The sequence below is a fragment of the Eptesicus fuscus genome, chromosome 1 (genome assembly GCF_027574615.1).
Source record: "Eptesicus fuscus isolate TK198812 chromosome 1, DD_ASM_mEF_20220401, whole genome shotgun sequence".
Taxonomy (NCBI): Eukaryota; Metazoa; Chordata; class Mammalia; order Chiroptera; family Vespertilionidae; genus Eptesicus; species Eptesicus fuscus.
Window position 1 is genome coordinate 112,114,210 of NC_072473.1, and position 17,517 is coordinate 112,131,726.

Below are 17,517 nucleotides of genomic sequence, written 5' to 3' on the forward strand. Positions count from 1 at the left end.
TAGATATACAATGAATATATTTAAAAATAAAAGCACAAATGTATAAATTCCAGTTGCCTAAGATCTCATAGTACCTAAGCACTCTGAGCACTAAGACAATTTTTTAGTTGTTCGAAATGTAGAGGTACCAAACAGCTGTTTTAATTTTTATTAGGTTAACCACATCATGTGTTTATGCTAATTTCCTACAGCAATTTTGAGTACCTCTGAGAATTCAGATGAAATCAGCTTTTGCATTTGAATGTAATGCACCTAATTTTGATTTTCTATTTCTTATACACCGTATTTCACACTAAACTGTCCTTCTCCAAACCTCATTAAAAATTATCTGCTTTTACACATTATACTCAAAGACAGACCCTGATTTGAAAAAATTACCAGGCCTCTGAAAAGAGCCAACCTCCTGCACATATGTTGGCAGCTAAAAGATTAATAAAACACAGTCACTGACCTTCATATATGGGTATTTCATATGCATAACTAATTGCAAACTACCCTATCTCCAGTTTTTGTTTTATTTTGAAACAGAAACCTGAACTACTAGGAGCCTGAATTAGAGGGACAGGTGGACTTTCAGTTCAAGAAGTGGCCTCTGAGCCTGTCCCTACGGATCTGTGCCCAGGATAGAATAACATTAGGGAGCACTAGGAGCTAGAGCAGGTCATTTTCTGCTTGGTTGGTGGAAGCCCTCCCTATGGACTTGGATCATGACCTGGCCTTTCAATTTTGCACAAATAAGAGATTTTACTGAAAAAAATGCTATGGGGCATATATGGGTATTAATGATATGGCTCCTTCCCATGCCTCTAGCCTCATTTTCAACCACTCTCACCATGCCTTGTGCTGCTGTATTTTGCACTTCTTTGCTCTGTGTTTTTTAAAAAGTGCATTAAATGGTGAGGTGTCAGGGACACATTAAGTATGTGAGGCAGATGTTTGGAGTAGGAAGCCTTATAGGTGCCCTCACCATACCTAATTATAGGGATGCTTGCGTCTGGGGAACTTGAATAACCTCCTAAGTACTACAAATTATAATTAAATATTTTTCTCTTTTATGTTCCTATAATGCTCTGATACTCTTGCTTTCATATCTTATCATGTCCTCTGTATATTATACTTAGCTGTGAATATTGGTAAATATCCCACCAGAGCATAATCTTGAAGGCAGAGTTTATTTTCTAATCTCATCACTTTCTATAATACTTTGGATATAATCAAGCTGAATACATATATTTTTTTAAAAAAATTTATTCTTATTGTTGAAAGTATTGCAGATGTCCCTTTTTTATCTCTATTGACCCTAACCCTCTCTACCCTGTATCCACACCGCTCTAGACCTTCACAACACTATTGTCTGTGTCCATGGGTTATGCATATTTGCATACATACTTTTTAAGAGAGGTGATATTATGGGACTCAAGAGTATCCACTTGAGTTCTAGTCAAATTTCCCCCTACCTATCACTGTCCTGTCTCCACCTCCACCATCATCAACAATCTAAATCCCAGGTATCACTGTAAAGAGATATTTTTAAAAATATGATTAAGCTGAGGCTAACAGAGAGTTCTATATTCAGATTTAACTCACAGTTATTGAATACTCATTTGACTGATGAGGAGATGGTGACTCAAATAACTTTCAGTGGCTTGCCAAATGTCACACGATTACACAGTTAGTAAGTGGCTCTGCCAGGACTGAAATTCAAGCCCCCTGACAGAAAGTCAAAATCTCTTTTTACAAACACTGAAACATTTAGATGAACTCTTCTCACTTTCTACCTTATAATTCTAATGCACCAAGTTGCTTAATCAGAAATATTATGCGTACCTTCAACCAGGAAGAAACTAAATATTCTGAACACATGAGGCTCACTTTATATACATATTGATATCCATGTTTATGTGTTTGCGCCTTAATTTGCATTACTTTTGTGTTTGAATATATTTATGTACTCAGTTATTTATTGTATTATGTATTTATGTGTTTATTTTTTTTACTTATGCATTTATATATTTGTTTATCTTACATGTAGGGCTATGAAGTTGTTACAGCCAATGCTATTAGAGGAAAGCACATCAGTTAATTATATCTTAATTTCCTATGGTGTTTCTGAGAATTTCAGCTTAAAATAGGTGTTGAATTTTGATTAAAAGACCCCAGCTCTTTGGTTTCTAGAGAAGAGGACAGAGAGCAGCTGTGTGCAGAACCAAATTGCTGAGCTTTCAAAAGAACTTGAAACCAAGAGAAGCCTCAGCTACCAGAGGATGAATAAGGAAAACAAAAATTACCTAAGCCTAAAAGACAATGAGAAAATGATGAAAAGAACCTTAGGAGCAAGCAATAAGTACTGTGATGCTGCAGAGAAACTAGGGATCTCAGAGATTTCAAGAGATTTAGCTGAACTAGAAGAGCAGCAGGCAGAACCCAGAGAAGGGGCCAACATGAGGGAGTTTATGTTTTCCACCATGAAAATGATACAGGACCATTTGGACATTTTTAAAAACACATAAAAAAAGTTCACCAAAGACTATGGGACACTGATGAATGAGATAAAAGGATTGAAAGAAACGCTGAGAAAGTATAATTACCAAATAAATATCATGGAAAAGAGAATCAGTACAATTAGAATGAAATTGAGCTTCAGTCTCAAAAGATAAAAAATTTAAGTAAACAGCTCTTCACAGTACAAGAAAACATGATGGATCTTGAAAACACATCAAGGAGGTAAAATATTTGTGTATGTGCTACCCCTAACGGTGCAGGAAATGAGAATAATCTTGAAACAATTTTAAGGAAATTATTAAAATATTTTTCCAAAGCTAAACATAGATCTCAACTAACATACGGAGAGAATTTACAGGTACCCACCCACTCAAATATACCTCTCAAAATGAAAGTCTCAGACACATAATTGTACAGTTCTTAAACTTTAGATATAATTAATAATTAAGGGTGGGTAGGATAGGCAAACATAGGAATATGATAGGTACAATAACAAAAGAAAGACATCATCTTACAAGCTGCTCAGGAAAAAAAAAAGAACTGCTTTTCAAAAATGTGAGGACAGGACTGACACCTGACAATGCCATACTTATCAGTGGAAGTGATAAAATTAGAACAAGATCTACTATCAATTCAAGTTCCTGGATCTGTAGCCCTGAGTGCACCATTCAGGAAATCTATCTTTTCTATTAGAAGAAGAGAGATGACTTCAAGGCATTTGTCAGCAAAACTCCAAAACTACTGGCTTTACACAAATAGCTGCACCCCAGGGAGAGGGTGCTCCTGGAGACAAGTGACTAAATTGGCATGAAAAGCCAACTTTCTTGATAGAATGTAGATCTTAGTTTTATGATTAATTGCATATTTATCAGGGTAATTAGTGAAAGTGAAGTAAAAATAGAATGTTGACTGATTTGTTGATATATATATATATATATATATATATATATATATATATATATTTCTATCCATCCATCCATCTTACATGAAAAAAGAAGAGAAAAATTAAAAACAAAATGAGAAGGGATGGAGAAGAAAATGGCGGCTGAATAGACAGACATATTCCCAGTCTGCTCCTGGAGCAGAAAGAAAGAACAGGTGATGGTCGCATGGGCAGTGTTTGTTAGCAAGCTAAGGGACAGCTGAACCCCAGGAGAAGGTGGGGGAGTGCTGGATGGGGTTCCCCTGACAGGGCAGCCCTAATGGCAGCCAGGTCCCTTCCCGGAGCTACAGGCTCGGACAGGGAAATCTCGCCATTTTGAAAGGAAAAGTGGATCTTGTCGGAGGCCTGAAAATCAACAATTGCGGCGACCACCGCCGAACAGCTGTGAGCCCCAAAACACCGGTCCCAGGTGGCACTAATGTTTGGACTCAAAGGAGTTCTTCACTCCACCACAGAAAGGTCAGATTTCGCCAGGGGAAGGGGTGAGGTCTATAGTCCTGCAAGAGAGAAAAACGCGCATGCACAGCGGGAGCTGGAGGACCAGGGAGGTCTGTGCTTGGAGAGATCCGCAGATCTTGGGGCCAGTGTGATCCATGATTGTGGAAGGGGTGCTAAGAGAGGAGATTTCTTAAGAGCAACCTGTTTTGATCTGTTGTGGAGGGATAGCCTGGGAGTTTCAGGGGTGTGCAGTCCACTTGAACTTCCCCGTCAGCCTCCTCAAACTGGTATTGGGTGCCACAGAGAAAAAAGGGCTAGAGAGGCATTAGAGTCCTGGAAGTCAACCTAGAAACACTGCCACCCAGAGGCTGAATTACAAATTGAGGAAAATCAAAACTAAAAAGTACCAGAAGTTAAGACACCGCCTGCTTAAAAATCAGGACTGTATTACAACACTGAGGAGCAGTAAAACGCAGGGAACTGCAATACTGTCTGGACTTGGAAACAGGCATGCCAAACAGAACAATAGAGGAAGTGAATGACCTTCATTACTGGACATTTTTTTAAATTATTTTTTTAATTTTTTAATTTTTTTTTAATTTTCATTTTTTGCATCATTTACTTAAGAAACTATTTTTTTTCTTTTTTCCTCACTTGATTTTACCTTTTTAATTATTACATTTTTATTTGCAATCAGCATTATTACTACTACTAGTTTACCTTTTTTCTTTTATTTATTTTTTTTTATTTGTTATTACTTTTTTTAAAGTGCCATTTTATTTTCTCTTCACTTTTTTTTAGTTCTGGATTAATGTTCTACAGTCTATTTTAATCTTCCCTTCACCATCGTTGTATTCTATCTTTATGCCATCACTCTCTTCCTAACCTTTCCCCTTTTGGTGTCCTGTTTATCTTAACCCTTTCCTGCTTTAGATTTTTCCTATTCTTTCTGTTTACCCCCTGCTAAAATTTCACCCTACTTATATATGTCATTTCCAATCCCCTGCTCCAAGTCCATACACACCTCTCTCTTTGCTGTATTAACTATCAAAAAAAAAAACAACAACATGGTTTTTCTCTCTGCCCTTTTGTTGTTGTTCGCTTGAATGTTGATTATATCGAATTTTTATGCTTTTTTGTGAGATTGTTTTGCTTATTCTTTTTTTGTTTGTTTGTTTTTGTCTGCTGTGTTTTTGTTTGTTTTTTACTTCTGTTTTCCCTTGCCTCCCTTGATATTAGTTGGTGTTATAGGTTGTATTAATCTCCAGGTACTTGTTGCTGGCATTTGCTGTGATTGGTGGTTGTTCTATTGGAGTCTTCTCCCCATATATATAGTTTGTTCCTCTTTTCTCTTAGTCTCGTTCTAGTCTCTCTTATTTTTTCCCCTTTTCCCAATTTCATTTTGACACACCCCTTTTTTTTTCATTTCTTTCTTTTTTTTTACTCATCTTTCTCTCCTATCCCCTAATTTGCCTTTCTCTGGTTGTCACCTTTATTGAAGGTCATCAATATCATAAATACATCGCTGTTCAGTGCCTTGTTTGTTGTACCTGGTTGTGTTGTATTTTGTGCCTTTAAATCAATGCAGAAGAGAGAGAACTACATAACCAGACATCCAGAGAAGAGAGACCATGGGGAGACAAAGAAACAGTTTGCATAGGAAAGAAAAGCAGGCATCACCAGAAAAAAGAAGTAAACGAATTAGAGGCCAGCAACCTATCAGAGAAAGAATTCAGAGAAATGGTCATAAGGTGGCTGAAAAGAATGGAAGGCAAATTCGACAATATGAGTAAGATCCAAGAGGAAATGAAGAAGAACCAAGAAGAAATGAAAAATTACATCCCTGCTGTAAAGAATTCAATAGAAAGCATGAAGAGTAGACTAGAAGAAGCAGAGGACCGCATCAGTGAGCTAGAAGACAAGATAGAAAAAAATACCAAAATAGAGCAGCTTCTAGAAAAAAAAAATTAAAAAGCAGGAGGAGAGCCTAAGGGAACTTTGGGACAACACAAAACAAAACAACATTTGCATAATAGGGGTTCCAGAAGGACAGGAAACTGAGCAAGGAATAGAAAACCTGTTTGAAGAAATAATGACAGAAAACTTTTCAGATATAGGGAAGAAAAAACCCACACAAATCCAAGAAGCTCACAGAGTCCCAAGCAAAATGAATTCCAAAAGACCGATGACAAAGCACATTATAATTAAATTGGCAAACACCAACAACAAAGTAAGAATCTTAAAAGCAGCCAGAGAGAGAAAGAAAGTTACATACAAAGGAACCCCCATCAACTGATTTCTCAACAGAAACTCATCATGCCAGAAGGGAATGGAATGAAATATACAAAGTCATGCAAAGGAAGGGTCTCAATCCAAGAACACTGTACCCAGCAAGGCTATCAATCAAAATTGAGGGTGAAATCAGGAACTTCACAGACAAAAAAGGACTAAGGGAATTTATCACCACCAAACCAGCAATGCAGGAAATACTAAAGGGTCTGCTGAAAAAGAAAGAAAGAAAGAAAGAAAGAAAGAAAGAAAGAAAGAAAGAAAGAAAGAAAGAAAGAAAGAAAGAGGAAGCAAAAAAGTAACACAGGGGTATAGAATAAAAATGGCCACAAATAAGTACCTATCAATAATAACATTAAATGTAAATGGGTTAAATGCCCCAATCAAAAGACATAGGGTAACAGAGTGGATAAGAAAACAAGACACATATATCTGCTGTCTTCAAGAAACCCACCTCAGAAAAGAAGACACACACAGAATGAGGGTGAAGGGATGAAAAAAGCTTTTTTCAGGCGAATGGGAATGGAAAAAAAAAGCTGGGGTAGCAATACTTATATCTGATAAACTAGATCTCAAAATGAAGGACATAACAAGAGACAATGAAGGCCACTTCATAATACTAAAGGGAGCAATTCAACAGTAAGAAATAACTCTGGTAAACATATACTCACCGAATACAGGAGCAACCAAATACATAAAAAAAACTCCTGGAGGATAGCAAGGGAGAGATTAACAGCAATACAATCATAGTAGGAGACTTTAATACCCCACTATCACCATTGGACAGATCCTTTAAACAAAAAATCAGCAAAGAAACATCAATCCTAAATGACTCACTAGACCAGATGGAATGAATTGACATCTTCCGAACATTTCACTCCAAAGCCACAGAATATACATTCTTCTCAAGTGCACATGGGTCATTTTAAAGATAGACCATATGTTGGGACATAGGCAAAGTCTCTCCAGATTCAAGAAGATAGAAATCATATCAAGCATCTTCTCAGATCACAGTGGCATAAAACTGGAAATCAACAAAAATAAAAACAATCCAAAGAAATCAAACACATGGAGACTAAACAGCATGCTATTAAACAATGACTGGGTTACCAGAGAGATCAAGAAAAAAATCAAAAAAATCATGGCAACAAATGACAATGAAAACACAACAATCCAAAATCTATTGGACACAGCGAAAGCAGTCTTGAAAGGGAAGTTCATAGCTCTACAAGCCTACAGCAAAAAACAAGAAACAATGGTAATGAATTACCTAACCCTACAACTCAAAGAATTAGAAAGAGAGCAACAAGAAAAGCCCAGTGTAAGCAGAAGGAAGGAAATAATAAAGATTATAATAGAGATAAACGACATAGAGACCAAAGAAACAATACAAAAGATCAACAAAACCAAGAGCTGGCTCTTTGAAAGGATAAACAAGATTGATGAACCTCTAGCCAGGCTCACCAAGAAGCAAAGAGAGAGGACCCAAATAAACAAAATAAAAAATGAAAGAGGTGACATAACAACAGACCCCGATGAAATACAAAGGATTGTTTCAAAATACTACCAACAACTCTATTCAAACAAACAGGACAAACTTGAGGAAATGGACATATTCCTAGAAAAATATAACCTTCCAAAACTCAATCAGGGAGAATCTAAACAGCTCAATAGGCCAGTAACTATGGAAGAAATTGAAGCAGTCATCAAAAAACTTCTGGCAAACAAAAGCCCGGGGTAAGACGGCTTCACAGGGGAGTTTTACCAAACATTCAAGGAAAAACTGAAACCTATCCTCCTCAGACTATTACAAAAAATTCAAGAGGAAGGAAGACTTCCAAGCTTCTTTATGAAGCCAGCATCACCCTAACACCAAAACGAGATAAAGAAAACACAATGAAAGAGAATTACAGGCCAATATCCTTCATGAACATAGATGCCAAAATCCTACAAAATTCTACCAAATCGGCTCCAGCAGTACATCAGAAAGATCATACACCATGACCAAGTAGGATTTATCCCAGGAATGCAAGGAAGGTACAGTATCCGCAAATCAATAAACATGATACATCACATAAACAAATTGAGAGATAAAAATCACATAGTCATATCAATTGATGCAGAAAAAGCATTTGACAAAATCCAACACCCTTTCTTGATAAAAACTCTCAACAAGGTGGGAATAGAAGGATCATACCTCAACATAATAAAAGCTATATATGATAAACCCACAGCAAACATCATACTCAATGGGCAAAAACTAAAACCATTTCCCCTAAGAACAGGAACAAGACAGGGATGCCCACTCTCACCACTCCTGTTTGACATAGTACTGGAAGTATTAGCCATTGCAATTAGACAAGAAGAAGAAATAAAAGGCATCCAAATTGGAAAAGAAGAAGTGAAGCTGTCCTTATTTGCAGATGACATTATATTGTACATAAAACCCCGAAAGACTCCATAAAAAACTAATAGACTAAATAAATGAATTTGGCAATGTAGCAGGATACAAAATTAATGTCAAGAAATCTATGGCCTTTCTATACACCAGTAGTGAACTTACAGAAAGAGAGACTAAAGAAGCAATCCCATTTACCATCACATCAAAAAAATTAAGATACCTAGGAATAAACTTAACTAAGGAGGTAAAAGACCTGTACGTGGAAAACTACAGGACACTGTAAAAAGAGATAGAGGAAGATATAAACAGATGGAAGAACATACCATGTTCTTGGATTGGTAGAATCACCATCATTAAAATGTCCATGCTACCCAAAGCAATCTATAGATTCAATGCACTCCCCATTAAAATACCAACAGATATTTCACAGACCTAGAAAGAACTCTTCAAAAATTCATCTGGAATAAAAAAAGACCCCAAATAAGCACAGCAATCCTGAGAAAGAAGAATAAAGTAGGAGTGATCTCAATACCAGATTTCAAGCTTAATTACAAAGCCACGGTTCTCAAAACAGCATGGTACTGGCACAAGAACAGACATATAGATCAATGGAATAGAATAGAGAAACCAGATATTGACCCAAACCACTATGCTCAATTAATATTTGACAAAGGAGGCTAGAACATACAATGGAGTCAAGACAGTCTCTTCAATAAATGGTGTTGGGAAAATTGGACAGATACATGCAAAAAAATGAAACTAGATCACCAACTTACACCATACACAAAAATAAACTCAAAATGAATACAGGACTTAAACATAAGATGGGAAACCATAAAAATACTAGAAGAATCCACAGGCAGCAAAATCTCAGACATATGCCAAAAGAACTTCTTCACTGATACTGCCCCTAGGGCAATGGAAGCTAAAGAGAAAATAAACAAATGGGACTACATCAAAATAAAAAGCTTTTTTACAGCAAAAGAAACTATCAACAAAACAACAAGAAATCCCACTGTATGGGAGAACATATTTGCAATGTTATTACTAATAAAGGTTTAATCTCCAACATCTAAAGGCAGCATATAAAACTGAGTAAAAGGAAGATAAATGATCCAATAAAAAAATGGGCAACGGACCTAAATAGAATCTTTTCAAAAGAAGACAGAAGGAAGGCCAAGAGACACATGAAAACATGCTCAAAGTCACTAGTTATCCGAGAGATGCAAATCAAAACGACAATGCAGTACCATCTCACACCTGTCAGAATGGCTATCATCAACAAATCAGCAAACGACAAGTGTTGGCGAGGATGCGGAGAAAAAGGAACCCTTGTGCACTGCTGGTGGGAATGCAGACTGGTGCAGCCACTGTGGAGAACAGTATGGAGTTTCCTCAAGAAACTGAAAATGGAACTCCCATTTGACCCAGTAATCCCACTCCTAGGAATATATCCTAAGAAACTGGAAACACCAATAAGAAAGGATATATGCACCACTACGTTCATAGCAGCACAATTTACAATAGCTAATATTTGGAAACAGCCTAGGTGCCCGTCAGCAAATGACTAGATCAGAAAACTATGGTACATCTCCCCAACGGAATACTATGCTGACATAAAAAAGAAGGAATTCTTACCATTTGCAGCAACCTGGATGGAATTGGAGAACCTTATGCTAAGTGAAATAAGCCAGTCAATGAAGGAAAAATACCACATGATCTCACTCATTTATGGATAATAAAGAAAATTATAACCTGTTGAACAAAAAGATAGATACAGAGACAGTAAAGCATCAAACAGAACGTCAAATTACAGCGGGAAGGTTAGGGAGAGGTGAGAGAGATAAGAGATCAACCGAAGGACTTGTATGCATACATATAAGCATAACCAATGGACACAAAACTCTGGGGGGTGAGGGCATGTATGGGAGTGGGGTGGGGGGACAATGGTATGATATGTACATATATAATACCTCAATAAAAAAGATTTAAAAAATGAGAAGGGATGAGGGAAGGATAAATGGGAAAGAGGATATGAATACAGCATGATGATAATTAAGGGTGGGTGGAATAGGTAGACATTGGAATATGATAGGTAAAATGAGAAAAAATATTTTTTTATTGTTAATATGAAAGCAATAAATTATATGAAATTAACATGCTAGTGTAGGTAAAAATTTCCCTTACCCTCTGTCAAGGGCACTTGGATCTTTTAGAAAATTTCACCATATCTTCCAGCACATAACAAGTAGAAGTCGAAGAGATGCATGTACATTGAAAAGATTTCTTATAAATTGGTATTTTTAGAAACATTGTAAACAATGGGTGATGTTTGCAGTGATGTGTTTTTACATTGCTAATTTGTTTTGCTCTTGCAGTTTAGACATCTCCATTTAACTTTAATTATATAATTGGTTAATCAACAATAAATTGGAATAAAAGAATACAGTTGTTGACTTCTATACTTTGTTTTGTACAAGTGATTAAAAGTTCCCAAAGGAGCCCAGCTGGTGTGGCTCAGTGGTTGAGTGTCGACCTATGGTTCAATCCCCAGTCAGGGCACGTATCCAGGTTTCTGGCTTGATCTCCAGTGAGGGGTGTGCGGAGGGGCGGCAGCCAATCCATGATTCCCTCTCATCATTGTCATTTCTCTTTCTCTCTCCCTCTCTCTTCTTCTCTGAAATCAATACAAATATATTTTTTAAAAAGTTCCCAAAAGGTATTTCCTCCCCCTCTCATCTCCATGCTCTCCAAGCCCATCAAAATGCCAACAATTTGGATACACTGAAGGCAAGTCAAACTGTGATGCAGAAAAAAAGCTTTCTGGGCACAGGCACTTTAAGGCATCCTGCCTATGTTATAGGAGCCATTCTAAACTGCTCATAAGGGCCACTCTCCCTGCCCACCTCAGGTCGTAGGGCTGAGCCTACACTTTTTCTACTGGGGCTATCAAATTTACCTAACAAAGGAAAGGGGGACACTGAAACACTTTGTGGCCCACCCTTAAAGCCCTCCTTCATTTTATAAGTCTACCCCCTGAACTCCCACCCCCATGTACTCAGATGCACACAACATGTAAGCACATTCATATCTTATTACTGTTCCTCATGACAGGCATCTTGTGATGCTATGAGGATTATTATTTGGGAACAGTGGACCAATAGTTTACCTTTTGGGAAAATGGTATGTGGGTCATGCAGAATCTGTGGCCAGTCTAGATTGGAGCAAAAGAAAGCCTCATTTTCTCCATCCACTCATTAACCTTAAGTTAAATTTACCTAGATAATCCCACTCTGGGTTTGCTTTGTGACAGGCATCCAAAAGTCTGATCATGCAGGACTTTATGCCTATGGCTCATAATGCCTTATAGCTAATAATTGGTGTCTTGATCAAATAAGTTTTAGTTTGGTTCATCACTTGTGTTTGATTTATTCAATTTCACAATCCAGAAAATACTCTCCTTTATAGCTTCTGGAAGTTACTTAGTGCCCCAAGCTGAGCCCTTAATTATTAAAATGCTTGACAAAGAATAAGTTGAAACTCAAACTCTGTGGGTGGGCACGGGCTTCCTTTTCCACTGTTAAAGGAAGGTACTTCCCACATCCAAAGTTCAAACTTCCACCAGATCTTTATGTTGAAACCTAATCTGTCTGGTTGGGCCTCCTCACTGTCCCTGAACACTAATTGCCCAGTCCCACCTTAGTTCCTTATTTGTCTGCTCCACATATCCTCTCCACTGCAGAAGAGGATATTGGCTTAGACTTACTGAGGAGTGGGGAGGGGTGCTAAAACATATTAGCAACTTTTGAATGCACCAAATAAACTGATCTGACAGTTCTTAGATGGCTTACCACAGCATTGAAGTATATAGAGGGGGAGTGAATCACAATGCTTATCACTCTCTTGAGAGTGTAAGAAAATTATTAGAATTCCTGGTAGTTCCTATTTACCAGTGAGAATCACTATCCTACAACATAAAACTGGGGGAAAATTGTTTGTTAGTATATGTTTAAGTAACAACTTTCTGCTGGGGGAGGGGGCGGGGGAAGTTCATAGCATTTACTTATTCAGTGATGTAAATTCTCTAACCATGGCTAATTTTAAGCTACCAACATGATATTACTGAATGCTGGGTTGAGATAAGACATTAATCTCTCCTGCGCCAGTGCTAGCCAGCTCCAGCATATCACTAGGAAGAGGCCACATTTGCTCTGTGCTTCTCTTGTTTGGACTATAAGGCAGATTTAGTTTTAAAAAATCATATCATCCTACTCTGGACTCAGTTATAAAAAGAGGCTCTCCAGACCACCCTGTGCATGTACATGGCCCTTGTTGCCTCACCTCCTTTGAGTTCCATCTTCTTGAAGCTTTTCTAGTACTCCTCTGGTCCCCATTACAGCTTTTGTAAAATAATTGCTCTTTTCTTCTGTCAATGCTGAGAGTCTTTGGAGCTCAGAAACCCTGTCTTACAAATCACATTAGTCCTGCCTGTACACTCCACCACATCACCTACTCCATTGTATATAGTATATACTTAATAAACTCTATGTCTAACAGTTGTCTTACAATCCATAAAAGTTGATTCTGAAGCTTTCACAGGGGGAACCTAGCCAACATGCTCAAGGTATGAGTGTGAAAAGGGGTGTGATTCAGGAATATTTTCTAGTATCACTGCTTTCCAGAGCAGTGAGAATGAGAGCTCCCAAACCAGCACCCTCCTATCCATCCCACTAGTTTGAGGGAATGGAGAGTTAGAGGGGACCTGGCCACTAGGAATAAGACTGGTCATTCTCAAAGCATTTCCTGAAAGAGGAGTTGTTTAATATTAGCCAACTTTCAGACAAGGAGAGAATACCAGGCTCTTCTTGGAGAGAGAGAGAGAGAGAGAGAGAGAGAGAGAGAGAATAAGATTCAGAGTCACAGAGTCAAAAACATGCTGGACTATTGATTTAATTCATGGGGAAAGGCCAGCAGAACCAACATAAAGAACTCCATCTCAATTATGTCACAGTCCCAGACCCTGTTTTATAATAGTGGGCCACTCAATTTTTCCTGGAGAGGTTGGTCAGAAATTGTTTCTCCACCTGCAGGCAGGCTGCAAGGTTTAAGACCCACAGAGGTAGCCTAGAGATGGAACTTCTAGCATCTCAATTGCCAGCCATAGTTTGAATGAGGGGCTTCTATGAAGCCTGAATAACAAATCCCTTTAAGATTCCATAGTGACCCAAAAGTTCAGTGTGTGTGGTGTTCTCACCTACACAGTCCCAGGACCTTTTTAAGGCATCCATGGCCAATTAGAGGGGATTCTGGGCTGTAGATTCAGGATGTTGTTTCAAGAACAAAAGCCTCAGCCCAAGGACTTTCAGAGAGCAGGGCAATACTATCATTGCCTTTTTTCTACATTAATAACAATGCATTTGATTAGTGCTTTTCTATTTTACTATTTTCACATCTTTTTAAATTTTTTAAATATTTATTTTTATCATTACAAGCATCCAATGCAGAGACAGCATAGGGTAGTGGTTAAGAAAATGGGACTGCATTTCACAATATATACAAATATTGAATCATTATATTGTACACCTGAAAGAAACATTATATAAAATATAATGTTATGTGTCCATTATATCTCAGTTTTTATAAAAAGAATGAAAGGGCTAAGAAGTTGTTCAATTAGGAAGTTGTTCAGTTACTTAGCATAAAAAGCTTCAGAAATATATTCTGTATAAGACCTATTCAGATATAAAGTAAAATCAATAAAGTGGTTTAAGTAAAAATAAAACTTAAGACTGTATATACAAACTGTCTGTATGTGAATCCTAGCTCTGTGAATCCTAGCTTTGCCTCTTGCTGGCTGTGTAGCCGTCAGGCAATTTGCTTGATGGCTTTATGTTTCACTTTCTTCATCTGTAAAATGTGACTGAAAATGACAGCTATCTCATATTGTTATGGGAACACAATGAGTTAGTATTTATGGTGTCTGGTACTATCATAATGTTTATTATATAAAAGTTTGAAAATCAGCATGCATATTTTATTCCTGACTATCACTACTGTGTTCAACCATGAATCCATGCCTCTGGACCTATTTTATTTGTCACTTTATTTTCTTCATTAGATTTCACATATAAGTGAGATCATGTGATATTTGTCTTTCTCTGACTGGGTTATTTCACTCAGCATAATAGTCTGTTTCCATCCATGCTGTTGCAAAGAGTAAGAGATCCTTTTTTTTTTTTTTTTACAGCCACATAGCATGCCATTGTGTAACTTTTCAAGCTATACTATGAAGCCATTGTAATCAAAACAATCTGGTACTGGTACAAGAACAGGCATATAGATAAATGGAACAGAACAGAGATGCTAGAAATTGACCCACACCATTATGGACAATTAATTTTGACAATGGAGGCAAAAGCATACAAAAGAGTAAAGACAGTGTCTTCAATAAATGGTATTGGGAAAATTGGACAGATACATGCAAAAAAATGAAACTAGACCACCAAAATTCACCATACACAAGAATAAATTTGTTGAATATCTTATTCACTCATTATCATTTCAAAAATTCTTTCATGGTCAACTAAATTTGTGAACAATTGTCTATATCACTGGTGGTAGTAGCAGCAGCTACTAATTATTAAGCACCAATCATGTACCCAGCTTAGTATGCCATAAGTTTTACTTGCACTATCCCATCGAAGCCTTTTGGAATAGCTTTTGTTGTTTTTCTTTATTTTATAGATAGGGAACTGAGACTCAGAGAGTTTAAATCACTTGGGGTCACTCAACTATTGAATAATGGAACCTGAACTGAAATCCAAATTTATATGTCTCTAGAGCCTGAGTTTTTTTATCCTAAGCTGGAATTTAAAGGCTGTCCATGTTATTTAACTCTCTCTGAGCTTCAGTTTCCTCATCTGTAAAACTGAGGGAAGTAACACACCTTGTAGGGTTGCTATGAAAATTAGAAATAGTAGATGCCCAGGGATCAGAGGCACATAGCACGCATTTAAACCTACAAACCATGGAGGCAATGTTTGTGCATTGTGGTACATTAAATGAGCAGAGGAAGATCTGAGATACCTTTAAAGGCATTTGGGAGCTGCAGAGGAAGAATCTACAGCTTTGGCAGTCTTAAGAGTTGGCTTTCTCCCCTCCAGAATACTGCGACCTAGTGAAACTCTGAAGAACAGGTGAGGTGGCAGGGGCCTGAATTTGGCTCCAACCACCTCTGCAGGGAGACAGGAGAGAGACTGACAGCTGGGAGGGGCATAGAAATCCTGGCTGTCCTAGGTCTGAAGGTGTCAGGCAGAGTTAGTGTAGGTGAACTCCCAGAGCTTGGTGGTGGGAGGGGGGAGGTTGGAGCTGGCCAGGGATCTAGCAGGGTAGAGAGGGAGGCGGGGCGTGGAGCCCAAGAGGCTGTCCTTAGCTCTTCCCAAGCTGGGCAGTTTGCTGCATCTGGAGAAGCTCACTGGAGAAATCTCCAACACCAGAGCCTGCCTTCAATTACCGTAAGTACCTGAAAATGAACGCATAGTCCGGTGACTGAAGATTAAATACTGGCTCCTAAAGAAAACTCTGAAATAGTCTCCCGCTGTAATTAATTGCCCTTAAATCAAACTGCTCTCTAGTATGTTCCCCACCCTCTTTATCGCCTCCTTTTGTCTTCCCTCCTCATCCCAGCTTTGCCTTGCTGAGAATCTCTGGACACTGCAGATATCTTCCCTTTATCTTTTCAGTCTTCCCTCTAAACCTTTAGCACAGCATGTACCCGACACCCTGCCGAGCCCTAAAAACTATGTAAGGGTGGGGGTGGAGGCTTTAGACATTTCTAGCTTTGGGTATGCTCAAAAGCACTGCAGATGTGCTTAAGGGTGGGGAAAGTGCTTGGGGTGGAGTAAAAGAGGAAGATGAAAAGGCTAGATTGCTTAAGTTGGGGGTGGAAGTGTGTGAAAAGGCCAAAATGGGCGTGGCCAATTAACCTGAAACTTGCAGCTACTGTCCGTTTCCTAGGCATAAAATGCATCATTTTGGCTAAATGTAAATGGTATTTTTTTCTTAGTGATTGGGGAGGAGTCAGCCAGTTTCCCTGATTGCATTCAAGCCCTCAGGAGGCAAAACTCTGGTTTAGGGATCCAAGTGACAAGGATGAAACCTCAGATGGTATTCATAGGCAGAATCTCAGGTTGAACCTTTCCTTTGGTAGTAGAACCTGGCTTCCCCAATAAATCCTGGCCCAAAGTCTCAGGGCAACAAAACAACAGGGTGACACCCAAACCTGGGCTTGGCCCTGACCCTAAAAGGAATAGAGCAAAGAGCTTGAAATGGAAAGAGCATTCTTAGGCTTCTACACCAGGTTGATGTACCCTTTGGAAAGAAGAAAAATAAACTTTCTTTTAAAGAAATGTTCACCATGCCTGGCACTGTACATATCTTATCTCAGATCCAACACAACAACGCTCAGGTAGATTTTATTCCCCTATTTCACAGATAAAAAAAGTTTAGAGAGGGTGATTTGAGCATCCTTCAATGCAACGAAAGAAATGCAAAAGGAAACTATGCCTTCTTGGATCTCTGACTGTCCACCTGTTTCCTACAGCCCAGATGTTTGAAAACGAATCCCCCTTTTCCTGTTATTCCATTCACCCAGTGATAGCACTGGAGCAAGTTAGAAGCAGTGGTACTAGGATCGATTTGGGAAGGAAAATCAGCCCCTTTCTGTTCTGGGAGTTGCCTTTACCCCACTCTACCAAGAAAGGATTAAACACCTGGGGTCAGCCAGGACTTCAGACTCTAAATATGGAGGAGATTAGCCTAAGTTTGTGTGGTGAGGATACACCTCCTCTTGGCAAAAAGGATACTCTGGATGGGGTGCAGGGAGGCAGGAAAGTATAGGGGTCTACATTATGTACATTCAGGGTCAGTGGTCAATAGTGATTTT